The 14,030-nt window shown below is 35.2% G+C and overlaps 1 protein-coding gene and 1 pseudogene across 10 annotated transcripts in view; one reads left to right on the top strand and one right to left on the bottom strand.

Annotated features, from left to right (window-relative positions):
* Nucleotides 1–14,030, bottom strand: part of HDAC9 (histone deacetylase 9) — a 911,013-nt gene that overhangs the window by 793,267 nt on the left and 103,716 nt on the right. The window lies entirely within an intron of this gene.
* On the top strand, nt 10,873–10,965 carry LOC129041844 (U6atac minor spliceosomal RNA; annotated as a pseudogene).

Raw genomic sequence — 14,030 nt, forward strand, 5'->3', positions numbered from 1 at the left:
CTGGATTTGTAGCATTATGGTATAATTACATTTTTACATGTCTGTTTTTCCAGCAAGACTTTGATTGCTATGAGTGGGAAAACCGTATAATTTTACTTTCCATATTCACAGTTTGTAACATAGGAGAAGCTCAATGTTTTTGGAAAAGAAGACTTGAACCTACTACATTTAAAGCATATTATCAAGCATTAATAATTTAAAGAATTAGATTTTAAAAATATTTTTATATCTAATTTGAAATAGATCAGTGAATAAAAAAATAAAGCCCAGTAAAATATCTAATTATATGTTAGGATGTAATAATATGATAAAGGGGAAATTTAAAACAACTGGGGAGGAGAAGACAGAAAGTATGTAATCAATGAGGCTGACATAACTGGCTAGTAATTTGAGGAAAAAAATGGATCAAAATTTATGCCATATACTATCATTATAATACTAATGTCTCTAACTCCCTATGTATATTTGTGCATATATGTATCTGTGGGTTTATAAACACACACACATATATAAATCAGTTCACTAAACATTAGCATAAAATAGAATTGAATATTTTTTTGTAAGATGACAACTTTTTAAACCTAGAGTCAATAAAAGAAACAAAATAATATAACTTTTATAACAGTTTGAGCTTAAGAAAAGTAATAGTCATGGTAAAATAAAAAAACAACATATTGCAGAAATATGTTTATCAAACACAAGAGATAAAATGTTGATTTATATGTTACATACAGGGGATAAACAATCTGACAGAAAAACAGAAAATCAAGAAGAAAAATACCTCAAAAACATGAACATGCACAACAGGAAATTAAATTATTAAGGACATATGAAGAAAAAAAGAAGACACATGCACTTTATTTACCAAAGCAATGCAAACTGAAACAACACTGAAGTTCCACTTTATATTTATTGAATAAATACAAAAAATTATTTAAAAAAAGCTATAACGATCAGTGTTCAGGGTCTCAAAAAGTGAAACTGAAAAACCCATACATTATTGTTAACAATTTATATATTTATATTAGAAAGCAATTTGGCAAAGGACTTCAAAAGCCATTTGTTAAAATCTACATCCTTTGACTCATAAAGATATGCAAAGGCTTTAACCTAATAATATCAGGCCAGAAATTTTAAACTGAGTAAATAACTCCAAAAAAAAAAAGGCAGATTCAAATAGATATTTGTGGTGCCATAATTTGTAATAGCAAAACTTTATAAATCTGTCTGTAACACCATAGGAATGATTAAGTAAACTACAGATTATCAAACAACCACTCCTGAAGGAATATCATAACGTCATAAATATAAAGGAATATCTTAAACAGAAAAAATAAATATTATTTTTAAAACTTTCACTGCCACTAAATTTTTTTACCTTACCCCACTAATGTAGGTCCCTCTTTGTTTCCCTGACCAATAGTAGCCCATTGATATCTAACTAGAAAAAGTAAGATGGTTACAATCAGCTTTTGTTTGTTTACATTCACCATGTGGACACACGCTTCAGTATGCATGAGCTTTCAAAATATTGAAAGCTCATACATTGATTTGGAGAAAAGGTAGGCTACCCTCTATATCTCTGCATTACATCCAAAATACAGTGCTCCTTCTACTTTTACTTTCATTAAATGTAACCAAAAGGAGAAAATTTGTTCTGCCACAATCGCAGATGTTCACACAACTCTACCAGATCAGCCACTGTGTTGAGACACAACTGGTGTGCCAGAAACAAACTAGGAAGTCGTGTGTGGGAGGAAAGAAAATTAAAAGTTGTTAAACATATTTCTTTAGGCATTCAACATAATCTGTTGTTCTAATTATTTTCCTGGCATTTATGCAGCTGAGTTAATTATTATACAAACTAAAGTAAAACTTTAGGTTCCCCCAAAACTTTTCCTTCATTATTCCTTTCATGATGAAATTTGCCTACCCACATATACCACATACATATAAATGCATTATAAGATGAAATTTTCTACTCGGAATAGTATGTCTCTGGGTCTTACATTATCCTACATTTCTCCAAAATACCAAACCATTTTATGCTTCTTAAGATCTGTCAATAACTGAAAGACTACTTCCTCAGTACTTCCCTTCTAATTGGAGCAACTGTGAAAACTGCACAAAATAATTTTAAAATCAAAATGCCAAAATCAGTGCCAATAATGAAGACAATATACACAGTTTGGCTGTGGAAACAAAGTGCCTGAAATCCTCATATTTCACATAGACTATCAAAGAAGTCAGGTTATTTATTAATATTAAATTACACAAAATTTAGACTCACAATCTTTTAATGCACGGTTCACCTTTTAAAATATCAGCCAGGAACACCTCAGAAAATATCTTTTTAGTCTATCTTTCCTAAATAATAGTGTACTGAGAGAAACACTTGAAAATACAGAGGAACCCTGATCTATTCACCCAATTAGGCACGTGAGGACTGTTTAACAGCTCACATTTATAAAGCATATATAATGTTCAGACACTCGTTTAAACTGCTTTACATGTATTCATCCATTTAATCCTCACAAGAACTTTCGAGGTAGATACCTTAATTAGTATGCCCATTGTGCAGATGAGCAAACTGAAACAAAGGAATGAAGAGCTGAGTTTCAACCCAGGCAAATGGCTCCTGAGCCCATGGCAACCACCTGAGCATCATTCCAGGTGTACTGTGACAACTTCTATGCTATTTCCTGTATGCCCTCTCTCAGGTTCCACTATAACAGATACTTGACATGCCCACGAAGCAAAAACATTATGGTGATTCAAGAGAAGTCTGTTAAGCCACTCACACAAAAAGAATTCATCTTAATAATCATGATTTCAACTCCAAGTATGCTACTGGAACACCTTAAATCTTAACATCTTAAATCGTAATACATAAACTCCTAAATCTACTAGTCTGCAATTCTGTATCTTTTTTATCTAAACGACCTTCAACCTACTAAAAGGAAGTGAAACCTGCAAGCATAAAAACAGTGAAGGAGAAGGTATGGGTACCAAGAACATTAGAATTGTAAATTACTTTTCATTTACCTCTGAATTAAGTACAAGTGTGTGTGCAACATGCACCACAAGGCAAGAAATCTGAAGGAAAAAAAATCCCTTAATATGAAGAAAACTTAAATATTATCTGGGCTCTCATAAGTAAGTATCTTGAAAGCTACTGTAGAAGATTTAAAGAAAGAGATAAACATTGGAAAAATATCTGGAACAAAATGAAGTAGTGAAACCTACAGAAACCTACCTACATGAGTCAAGTAAAATTTCCAAGAGAGTTCTGTGCTCTGAAATTTTACTTAATTCAAAATCACAGGAAAATGAAAGCAAAACAAGATCATGTGACTCTACCTATAGATGGCTGAGAATATATTTATCAAAATACAATGGTGGGTGCTGGCAGAGGTCTAGAGCTTAAACAAAGATGTAAACAGAGAGGTAAAAGTCTTTCCCAACTTTCTCTTCTTAAAAATGTGAGAACAATGGCGTGGTCAGGAGAGAACAGGAAAAATTATTCATCTTCCATTACTGGGAAGTATTCTGAGCACATTCCCATCATGCCATCTCTCATTACCAGCTACTTAATTCTTCATTTATTTTTCTCTATTATAAATAATCAGTTGCCTAGGCTGATTTTGCTACCTTTGCTTTTTCAACTCTATTTAGGAGAATAATGGGAAAATAACTCATCTTACAAGGAAAAGAAATTTAATAATATTGGTTTCAGAATACCAGTGTGAAACAGGAATGCTAAAGCAAGAGAAAAGAAGGAAAGAGAAGGACACTCACCAGAAGGTGAGCCATTGAAGGGCACTGCTTTCCATGAGTGGGTATGGACTGCTCTACTTGGCCAGACTTGAGAAAGAGGCCCTTCCCTTGGCAGGAGGCCCTTGGCTCCTGGAGTCTCTCAGAGGTGCTGCTCAGCTAGTCCTCCCTGAGGGTGGGCCCTGCAGATGAGGGCTGGACCAGGAACCTGCAGTTGCACACTTCTCTATGACTGAGTGGCTAAGCTCAATAGGGGACTGTTAAAGGCATAAGAAGCTGGCTTCCACCTTGGGTCCACTATGTGTTCTAAAATTTAACACTGTTTATAATAAAGCTATTATTTTGATCTCTGTCTTGTTCCTATATTTATTTCTTAGTGACTCAGAACACAAAGAGAATGGTATCATAAATAACACCCTAGAATCCTAACAAATGTAAAACTAATTTGTTGGCTGGTTTCCCAAATTAATATAACGTATGGGGAGCTACATTTAAAAAGCTTTAAGGAAAAGAGGAAAACTACCCAGAGGTACAAAATTTGAGACTGGGAATGGGGAGTGGATCTTTCAGCAGCTGGATAGACTTGCAGAGACCCGTTCTGTTGCGAGGCGGACGCGAGTTCCATCCTAACAGTGCCGTAGCTTCCTGTGAGAACTAAGGAACTGGGCCTGGCTCCCCTTATGTGTAAAACGAGGAGGCTGTACCAAACCATTTCTAGGGCACCTACAGGCTCCAGCATTCTATGATGGTATAACTAAAATTAACTAGCTTTGGCAGCACCTTCAAAGTGAAAAATGAAAACGCACATCAGTCCCACATCACAAGACTGAAGTCAGCCAAGAGCCAGAGCCATCTCACTTTAAGAAAGAAGAAAAAGCTGTTGATCTGCAATAGGTTTAGAAACTGCTGAGGAGGGAAAAAATTATAATAAGGAATTAAAAAAGGACATTGACCTCTGTGAAAGAGACCTCTGAGAAAAATAAGTGCTGGGCTAAAGGAAAAGTAGCTTCTCTTTGTATTATTTTTCAGATAGATATGTCCTTAGAAATATCATTCATAACATTGAACCCCCAACTGCTCGATGGTGTTAGTCCACTACCAAACCCCAATAAAGTCCCATACTAGCTTGCAGATGAATTATGGCTTTTAGGGTCTATCTGGAATCCAATGTGATACTATAGATTGGTTGGGCCAAACTCCACAGAAAATGCCAAGAAACATTTGAGCCAGGCCAAAAAGTACTGAAACATTCCACTGACACAGAACCCACAAGTCAACATGAAGCTTTCACTGGAAGATACAGCCTTTGAGTGAAGTTTTCCAGGGATCCAGCCAAAACTCATAGAATATTGAAAAAAACCTCTCAAATCTAAAATGGCTCCAAATGGAGGTTTATATAACAGGGGAATTATGCATCGAAATTTATCATTCACAATCAGTGGATTCAACTACTGATTCAATTACATCAGAGGATTTTAATTCTTCCTGGAAATTCATTACAAATTACAGGTAACTGCAGTCTGAACAGACCTGTGTATTTTTAAGCAAGTCAATTGTTTCAATGAGATAAGTACATTATTTCCAGCGGACAGATAATTGTTTTCTTGCTCAATTGCATTACATTTGTGTATCCAGGTATAAAATGTTACAAATGGAAAATTACTAAGAAGCAAAGCAGTCATTAGTGTGACTTACAAATGGAACAAAGTTGTCACAGAAGTTTTACTCTTGCTTTTTTATGTTTCTGAATACATACATCTTATTTTTTTCTCTCTCTCTGTTTTTTGTTTTAGAGACAGGGTCTCACTCTGTTGCCCAAGCTGGAGGGCAGTGGTGTGATCATAGCTCACTGCAGCCTCAAAATCCCGGGCTCAAGCAATCCTCGCTCCCATCTCAGCCTCCTGTGTGGCAGGACTACAGATGTGCAACACTAAGCACAACCTTTTTCTTTTTTTTTTTTTTTTTTTTTGTAGACACATGACCCCACTATGTTGTCCAGGCTGGTCTTGAAACGATGACCTCAAGCAGCCCTCCTGCCTCAGCCTCCCAGAGTGTTGGGACTTCAGCATGCCATCACACCCAACTAATATTTTTATGTCTTGTAAAGACAGGTCGCACTATGTTGCCCAGGCTGGTTGCAAACTCCTGGCCTCAAGCAATCCTTCCGCCTTGGCCTACCAAAGCACTAGGATTACAGGCATGAGCCACTACACCCACCATATTTTAATCTCTTATCTATCAGATTGCAGAGCAAACAATAACAGCAGATCCTTGGGTTTATATAACCAGACATTACATTATACAAATGGAACTAAGAGGTCAGCTGATCAACATGAATGGCTAAATGCCTTCTATATAAATATAAACAAAAATAAAATGAATCCAAGGATAAATTATTAAACTTCACAAGAAATGCAGAAATTGGGATCTGTGGAAAATAAAAATAAGTAATTTTAAATTATATCTATTGTAAATCAACAATATTTCTAACATTACTTTGTAGATAGAAGAATTGTATCTGAAAAGTCTAAGTGTGATTCTTGCTGTGACACTATTCCCCAAGAAAACTCTTAACTGTTAGTTGTCCTCAATAAAGAAGCTCTAAAGCAAATTAAAACAAACAAACAAACAAACAAAACCTTAATGACAAAAAGCAAAATCATCACTTTGGTAGTTCAAGGCAGAAGACTGTTTCCCAATGGAAATTTTACATTGTAGGTGATAAATGACAAAGAATGGTCATGGAGAGTACCCCTGCATACCAGAAAGTGAGAAGACAATTATAATGTTAATTAATATCTAAAACAACGCATGATCCTGGGGGCATAATTAGTTCTATTTGATAAAAAAAAATGTTGGTTGTTAGTGCTAGTAGTTTAATGCCTTTGAATTAAAGTTTATGACATCTATTCCTGTTTGACAGTTTCTATGTCAAATATATGATATCAACATACATGCACGTTTTTAAAATGGAGTTCATATTTTCTCCAAACTATTTTTGGAAATTCACCATATTTCAAATTGTACAATTAGGAAAAAAAGTTAACCATCTATAATTTAACCATCACATATTAATCAAATACCGAAAACTGACATTGGATATAACCTAGAATAATGTGCTATTCAAAACAGAAAGTATTCTTGCATAAATTAAAAATGGATATTGTGAGATTATGTGACATTAACATATCTAGAAACATTATGAGGAGATGCAAGAGAATTTTGAATGAAGTATGGTAAACACAGGACCATTTGAGCCACTGATTCTTCCCTTTGTTTTAAATTACATAATCAACTCTACCAGAAGATTTTAGAGTTGGAAGATTTGTAATAGAATAAAACCTCCATAAGAACCAAAATTTCTTTGTGGTGTTGATATTAAAAGAAAAATGCTGCTTATATTTTTTTCTTTTTTACAGTTATATTAATTTAATGCTATATAAAGTGGGGTTAGGTCCTGTATTAAGAGATTTTCTTTAAAAATCACACCTTTAATATTTTGCAAAGAAAATTTTTAGCCCAAAGCTGCTTCTAGACAAGATTATATGTGTTTTGATTTATTTAATCTATTACAATATTTTGATTGACATTAAATAAATAAAACATCCAAAAAAGGGGTATAAAAGATGATTTGCTGTAATGTTTATTTTCTGAAGTTACTCAAGGCCATTTTTGCAGCTTAGAACAATTTTCAGCCTATAGATATTTTTCTCCATAACTTTTGAGTTGTAAGTAATCCTAGAAATTCTTAAGCCAATCTCCTCATTTTTTGAAAAAGGAGTCAAAATCCTAGGAATTAAAAAGTCAAACCTCAGTCCCTATATCTAAGTGCAAAGTCAAGATTACAGCAAATAAATCCTAATTCCTGGTTCAGTTTTCCTTTAAAAGGCTTTGTCTCAAGTGGAAAATGAAGAATAAACAATGTCTAGACATCTCAAATATCTGAAGTACAACACTTAAAGCTAGGGAAAAAAGGACTGAGTAAATTGCTGGCCTCTTGGAGCTTACACTCTGGTGCAAGAGGCTGACAAACCATGTCAAGAGAGCTCTGCCACCAATATTTTTATACACCAGCTCATCTTTCTCCTCTAGCCCCATAATTCCCACCTGAAGAACCCCAGTCAAATCCTTGCCTATGCTTGTCTCTCTCATTCCCCTGTGAACTCTGTTCTGTCATGTAATTTCTTTTGCCCTACTTGTAGATGATTCCAAGATGCAACATCCAGCCTCACTCACACAAGCTACCTACCTCACTACAGCTGCCTACAGTAATTTAACTTGAATCTCCAAAATCACTTCAGAGTCAACAAAATCAAAACCAAATATATTTTCCATCAAAACTGACTGCCGTTTGCAATTTCTCCATTCCTATTCCTAAGTAATTGTTAATTCCTTTATCACCTCCTGTGGCTCCCATATCTAGTGAGTCTCCACATACTACACGTATTAGTCAGGGTTCTCCAGAGAGACAGAGAAAGAAAGGGAGACTGATTATAAGGAATTGGCTCACATGATTATGGGGTCTGGCAAGTCCAAAAGCTGCAGAACTGATTTCCCAGTTTTGAGTCAGAAGCCAGAAGGCTACTGCAGAACCAGTAAGGGTCAATGTCCCAGTTTAAAGACTGTCAGGCAAGAGAATTCTCTCTTACATAAGGGAGGTCAGTCTTTTGCTCTATTCAGGCCTTCAACCAATTGCATGAGGCCCATCCCCATCACAGGGGGCAATCTGCTCTACTCAGTCTACTGATTTAAATGTTAATCTCATCTAAAATCACTCTCACAGGATCACCCTAAGTAGTGCTTGGCCAAGTATCTGGGCAACCTGTAGCCCAGTTCAGTTGACGCAAGAAATTAACCATCACACTACGGTTTTACTTTTCAAAAGTCTCACACCCTTTTCTCCAGTCTCATTACTGTCTTCTCGGTTCAGGTCCTTATGATGTAAAACAACCCAGCCCCACACCCCTACACCCTTTAGTTCAGGCATCACTGGGTACGCCGTGGACACATTTATTTTCAGAAATGTTTTTTATCTTACCATCCCTGTTCTACTCTTTAAATTATAATGACACCTTACTCTGAATAGATCCAATTCTTTTTCTTATTATATATTGCTTTATATAATCCAGCACCATTTGGCCTACTGACCTTTTTCTTCCATCATCTCATAATTCAGAACTTCCATTATAATTTGCCAATAGCTTAAATATCTTGTTCAGCCACCAATGCCAATTCACTCCTCAACATACTCCCTTCTCTGAAAGCACTGTACATTCTTCTTTGCCATTCCATCCCAATCTCATCCATTTGACCAGGTTTGTCTGAAGCTTTACCTCCTTTTTGAAATTTCTCCATTCTCCAAACGATATATATCATTTAATTTCCTAATCCTCATATGCACATAAACTAAACAAAACCACTGTTCCTCTACACTATTCTGTCTTGCACTCTAATTTATTAAGATTGTACATCCCTCTTTCTCGTGTCTCCAATCTTACCCCACTGCCTCCAAATGTACACCTTCTATTTATCTTGGGCTGAAAAGCTTTGAATCTGTATGTGCCAGGCACTGTGCAAGACAATGGATATATAAAGAGGTATTACTCTCAAGAAATGTGCAGTCTTATGTAAGAGATGGATAAATATTCAAATAATTATGGAGGAATGTAATGCATGCTAAAACAGTGGTAGACACAAAGCTTTAAAAGAATATAGAGAATATAATAGAAGGAGAAAATAGGTTATCCTGGTACAATGATGTGGTAGAGGATAAATTAACAGGAGAAAGAGAGAAAAAGGCATTTCAAGTACTGAGAACAACCAATGCAAAGGAACAGGGATGATGATGAACATAATATATGTGTTCACGTTATGATGAAACATTTACACATAATGGCAAACATATTGAGTATAAAGAATGAGAGCCCATACACAATATGGCTGCAAAAAAGAGGATTAAATTCATCAAAAAAGTGACAGGCGCAGAACCCCAGAAGCAAAAATGTCTGTAACAGTGAAAATGCTAAGTCCATGACTTGAGTAGGGCTGAGGAGAAGCAGGCCCGGCTGGAGCATGGAGCCAAACCACTCCTGACCAAGGACAGTGGAACCCCCTAGAGTACAGGTGAAATTGTGTTTGTCCCTTATCACTGATCCTAAAGAACAAAAGATTTTTCAGAAATTGTTTGGCAACAAACCTCAACTTATCTGGCAGCAAAAACCGACCTACACAGCTGTGAGGCTATTTCATGTTTTTATTTATCTCATTTAAGATTAAGATCTATGAATTTAACTGCAGAAATATTATTTTTTGATTATAGGGAACCATCCTAGACCCCATTAAAGGTGATAGGTAATATGCGGGTATATGGTACTTTTGAAAACCTAATACATTTTTTAAATCATACTACCTTTTTAAAATCTGATAAATTCTTAATTCCAAAATGCACCTCAACTAGGGTTTTAGATAAAAATATGGGAACCTTAGGTTTTGAGGTTCCACAGAATCTGTCAGATACAATAGAGGTCTATCGTCCAAAAAAGGTTTCAGAGTCCATGAGCGATCCATTTAGAATTTTTGTTTCAGATAGAGAATAAGTTTTCAGTGCCCCATACTTCCTATTATTGACAGCGTTTGTGACCAGTGGCAGAGTTTATTTTATTTAAATAATATTATTTAAAAACAAAAACTGGCAATCATGAACTCTTAAATCAACCTTTCCTCCTTATAATGCTAAGAACACCACACACACACACACACACACAAACTATAAAGCAACATTCTCTTTGCCTCCTATAACCTTAATAGATAATTTCCTGGAATTGTCTATTCAAATAGAAAATTAATTTCCATGCACAGCTGGAAATACCACATTGGCAAGCAAGGAAAACATCAAACACCAGTAGATTAAATAACAAGTGGAAGAACTGTAAAGACTAAACAAAACAGAATTTGCTCAATAAGATGGTCATATGAGAACAGCTGTTTGCCTGTTTATTTAATGTATGAATACACCTTTAAAATGAAGTTGCAATCATCATGGCAGCACTGGATCCAGAGAAATAATTAGGGGATTAGATGATTCAAGAAGTGTTACTAGTGTTGTGGGAAAAAAGAGAAGGTTAGCATCTCTCTTGTTAAGAATGGAAGAGGCCCACGGGCCTATTTTCATAGCACCTACCATGGTTTTTTTCAGTTTGGGATAATGGGAAATTTCTGGAGATGGGACAGTGGTGAGGGTGGCAAATGGTGTGAATGTACTTAATGCCACTAAAGTGCACACTCAAAATATGTTAAAATGGTAAAATTTAACCACAATGAAAATGATTAATTTCAATAGGATAGAAAAAAGGTCTTATAAATCAATAACAAAACAGAACAGTCTAAAAGAAAAATAACCAAAGGACACAAACAGAAATTCCAAACATGGGAAGAAAATCCTACAGAGATATGTAAAAAAGCTCAAAACTACTAATAATCAAAAATGCAAGTAGAAATGACTACAAAATATCATGTTTAATCGTTATAATTAGCAAAGATTTAAAAGATTGACAGTTAATAAAGAAGCAGTTTTTCTAGACCCACTAATAAGATCAGGCTGTACTTATACATCTCCTTTCTTTGGCTTGGACCTACCTCATGGGTGTCCCTTTCCACAGTGACAGCCATCAAGAAAAATCAGGCTCATGGTGCCATTTGGGACTATTCCCTGATACTGTAACTGCTTCAAGCAATAAGTTACATGGCCGATACTCAATTAAGAAGCAAAGTAAAAACAGAATAATACGCTTTGCACAAACACTCTAAAAACAAAAAAAAGATAAAACAGAACACCACCTTCAGGAATTGCCAGGCAGAAAGGCAAACAAGAAGCATAACAAGGTGGGAAAGACAAAACCTCACGTGGCAAGTCGGCCCCCTTGGCCCTGCTGCCTCGATTCTCAGGTAGTCAGAGGAAAAAAAAAAATCAGCTCATAGAGCAGAACTGACACTGTATAAATAGCAACAAGGAGAAAGTTCAATATAAATCAATGTGTTATGAAAGCAAATATAGAGAAAAATATTATAGGTGAGCTTTATATTGCAGGACTTTCTAATGAGTGAAAGGTGGAGTTCAAGATATTAGGAACATTTCTAGATAAGGCATAACAGATTTCCAAGTAGCATATTGTGTTATAAAGCATGGCGCTACATCTCTTTCATCTTTGACAAACAAAACTCCCTTTTACTTCAGTAAATCTCCCTGTACACCACAAGGAAAGGGAGAGAATAATTTAATTGTACGACTAATTAATTTATCATAAAGAAGGAAGTAAGTGGCTAGCTTTTAAAATACCTGATACTAAGTAGGAGCTCAATAAATATTTGTTGAACTGAACTGAAACAAATGGTAGAAGCTAATGATGATTGGTTGTATCTATTGATGTGTATTAGATTATTGTTCCACCTTTTCATCTGACTTTACCTAAGATAACGGATCTTATCTCTACAGAGAGCTATAAATATTCTGTTGTTTTCCCCTTGGTATTACAAGCACCAACTACCCATCCAACATGGTGCTCAGAGACTCAGCAAAGATTGTCTCCCCAGAATCAGCATCTTTGATCCAATTTCTGGTCACAAAAATATAGCAATTTTTGAGCAAGGGTGAAAAATGGTAAAAGATGCATAGATGATTAAACAGATTCTAACAAGAGACCCCTGAAGATAGATAAACTGCCTCAAGGAGACCCACTCAAATAAAATGAGAATCAGCCTCTTTCAGTTTCCTCATCTGTAAAATGGGAGAAAAAGTCAATCAGTGGCTTTTAAGCTTTTTCAACAGCTACTCATACTGAGAAATACATTTCATATTAAATACAATGCACATATATATAGAAACATGCTTATCTATATAAAACTCATGCAGTCTCATAAATTAATACTAAATCTTACAATGTGTGTGCACTCTGGCATGTTGTATTTTAGTCTATTCTATTCCATTGTTGAATTGAACCTACTAAATTGATTTCATGAGTACTGGACTAGATGATTTCTTCGCAGTTCATTAAAAGAAAAATCGTGATTTTACTTAGAAACATTCTAAAAATACCTACCATCCCCAAATACTTTTTCCTTAATGACATTTCCAAAAGCAAATTCCTGAGTGAAATGATATAACCCCTAAAACATCTTTACCTTCCCTTCTCCTCACAGTAAATACCCATGATCCTTTCCATTCCACTGCTTTGCCAGTGATTTTCCCAGGGTGCATGACTACTACCAAATCTGGCAACATAAGTGAGCACAAGAGGTTTTGCAATAAAAGTTAAACATCTACCCAAGGAACTCCCTTTTATCCATAACAAAGTGCATTTGAATATTTACAAATGCAATAGCTATGCAAAAGTCAGAATGATACTATGCAGCAGCAGCAAGCCACATCAATCTTAATTTTAATTAAATGAAAGACACTTCTAAGAAGCTGCATTCTCCCTGCCAAATATAAAGGATTTGCTCCCTGAAATTAAAAAAAAAAATTAACTTCTAGAATAGCATTTACTGTCACTTGTAGATTTTCCTAAAACACCACCTTCTACTGTGACGCCCCCCGGGTTCATCCTATCTCATTTCCAGGAATGGACAGGAATCCCTGGTGAAAAATGAGTTGACTTTTGCATCAAGCAATACTGTACAATCACAATTAAGGGTTTTCTTCTAGCACATAGCTGGGGAAAGACTTTGTTTATGTCTTCTCATCTTCTCATCATAGCTTAAAAAGCACCTATAATGTCTCCTCAAGGGCAGCAATACAATCTTGACATAGAATCTAACAGTATCTGTGCTTGTCAATGATTTCGAAATGCTTTACTCTAAATCTTTTCTCAGTTTTCAAGTTTACAGGGCAAGGAAGAAATTAATGGATTTGGATATTTTAATCACTATAGTTTATAAAATGTAAAGCTGCAAATTTATAAGTTTTTAAAACATTTCAATTCATAAGTATCAAAGAAATACAAATGTCAAAAAAATTAAATTCATTGTCATCTTGTAATCAAAGAATTATGTGTAGTTTACAAACTTGGCAAGCCACATTTTTATTTTTAATTTCTGAACTACTAATTCTGGAGGAAAAACAAACACCATTAACTTCCCCTTCAGTCACTAGCTGTCTGTGCCATGTGTGTTTATCATTTCCTGCCACAAGGAAATACATTTGAAACAAAGAATGATATTCAAAGAGAGTTCTGTGGGTTTGTCTAAAATCATTCTCTCAG

The sequence above is a fragment of the Pongo pygmaeus genome, chromosome 6, assembly GCF_028885625.2.
Source record: "Pongo pygmaeus isolate AG05252 chromosome 6, NHGRI_mPonPyg2-v2.0_pri, whole genome shotgun sequence".
NCBI lineage: Eukaryota > Metazoa > Chordata > Mammalia > Primates > Hominidae > Pongo > Pongo pygmaeus.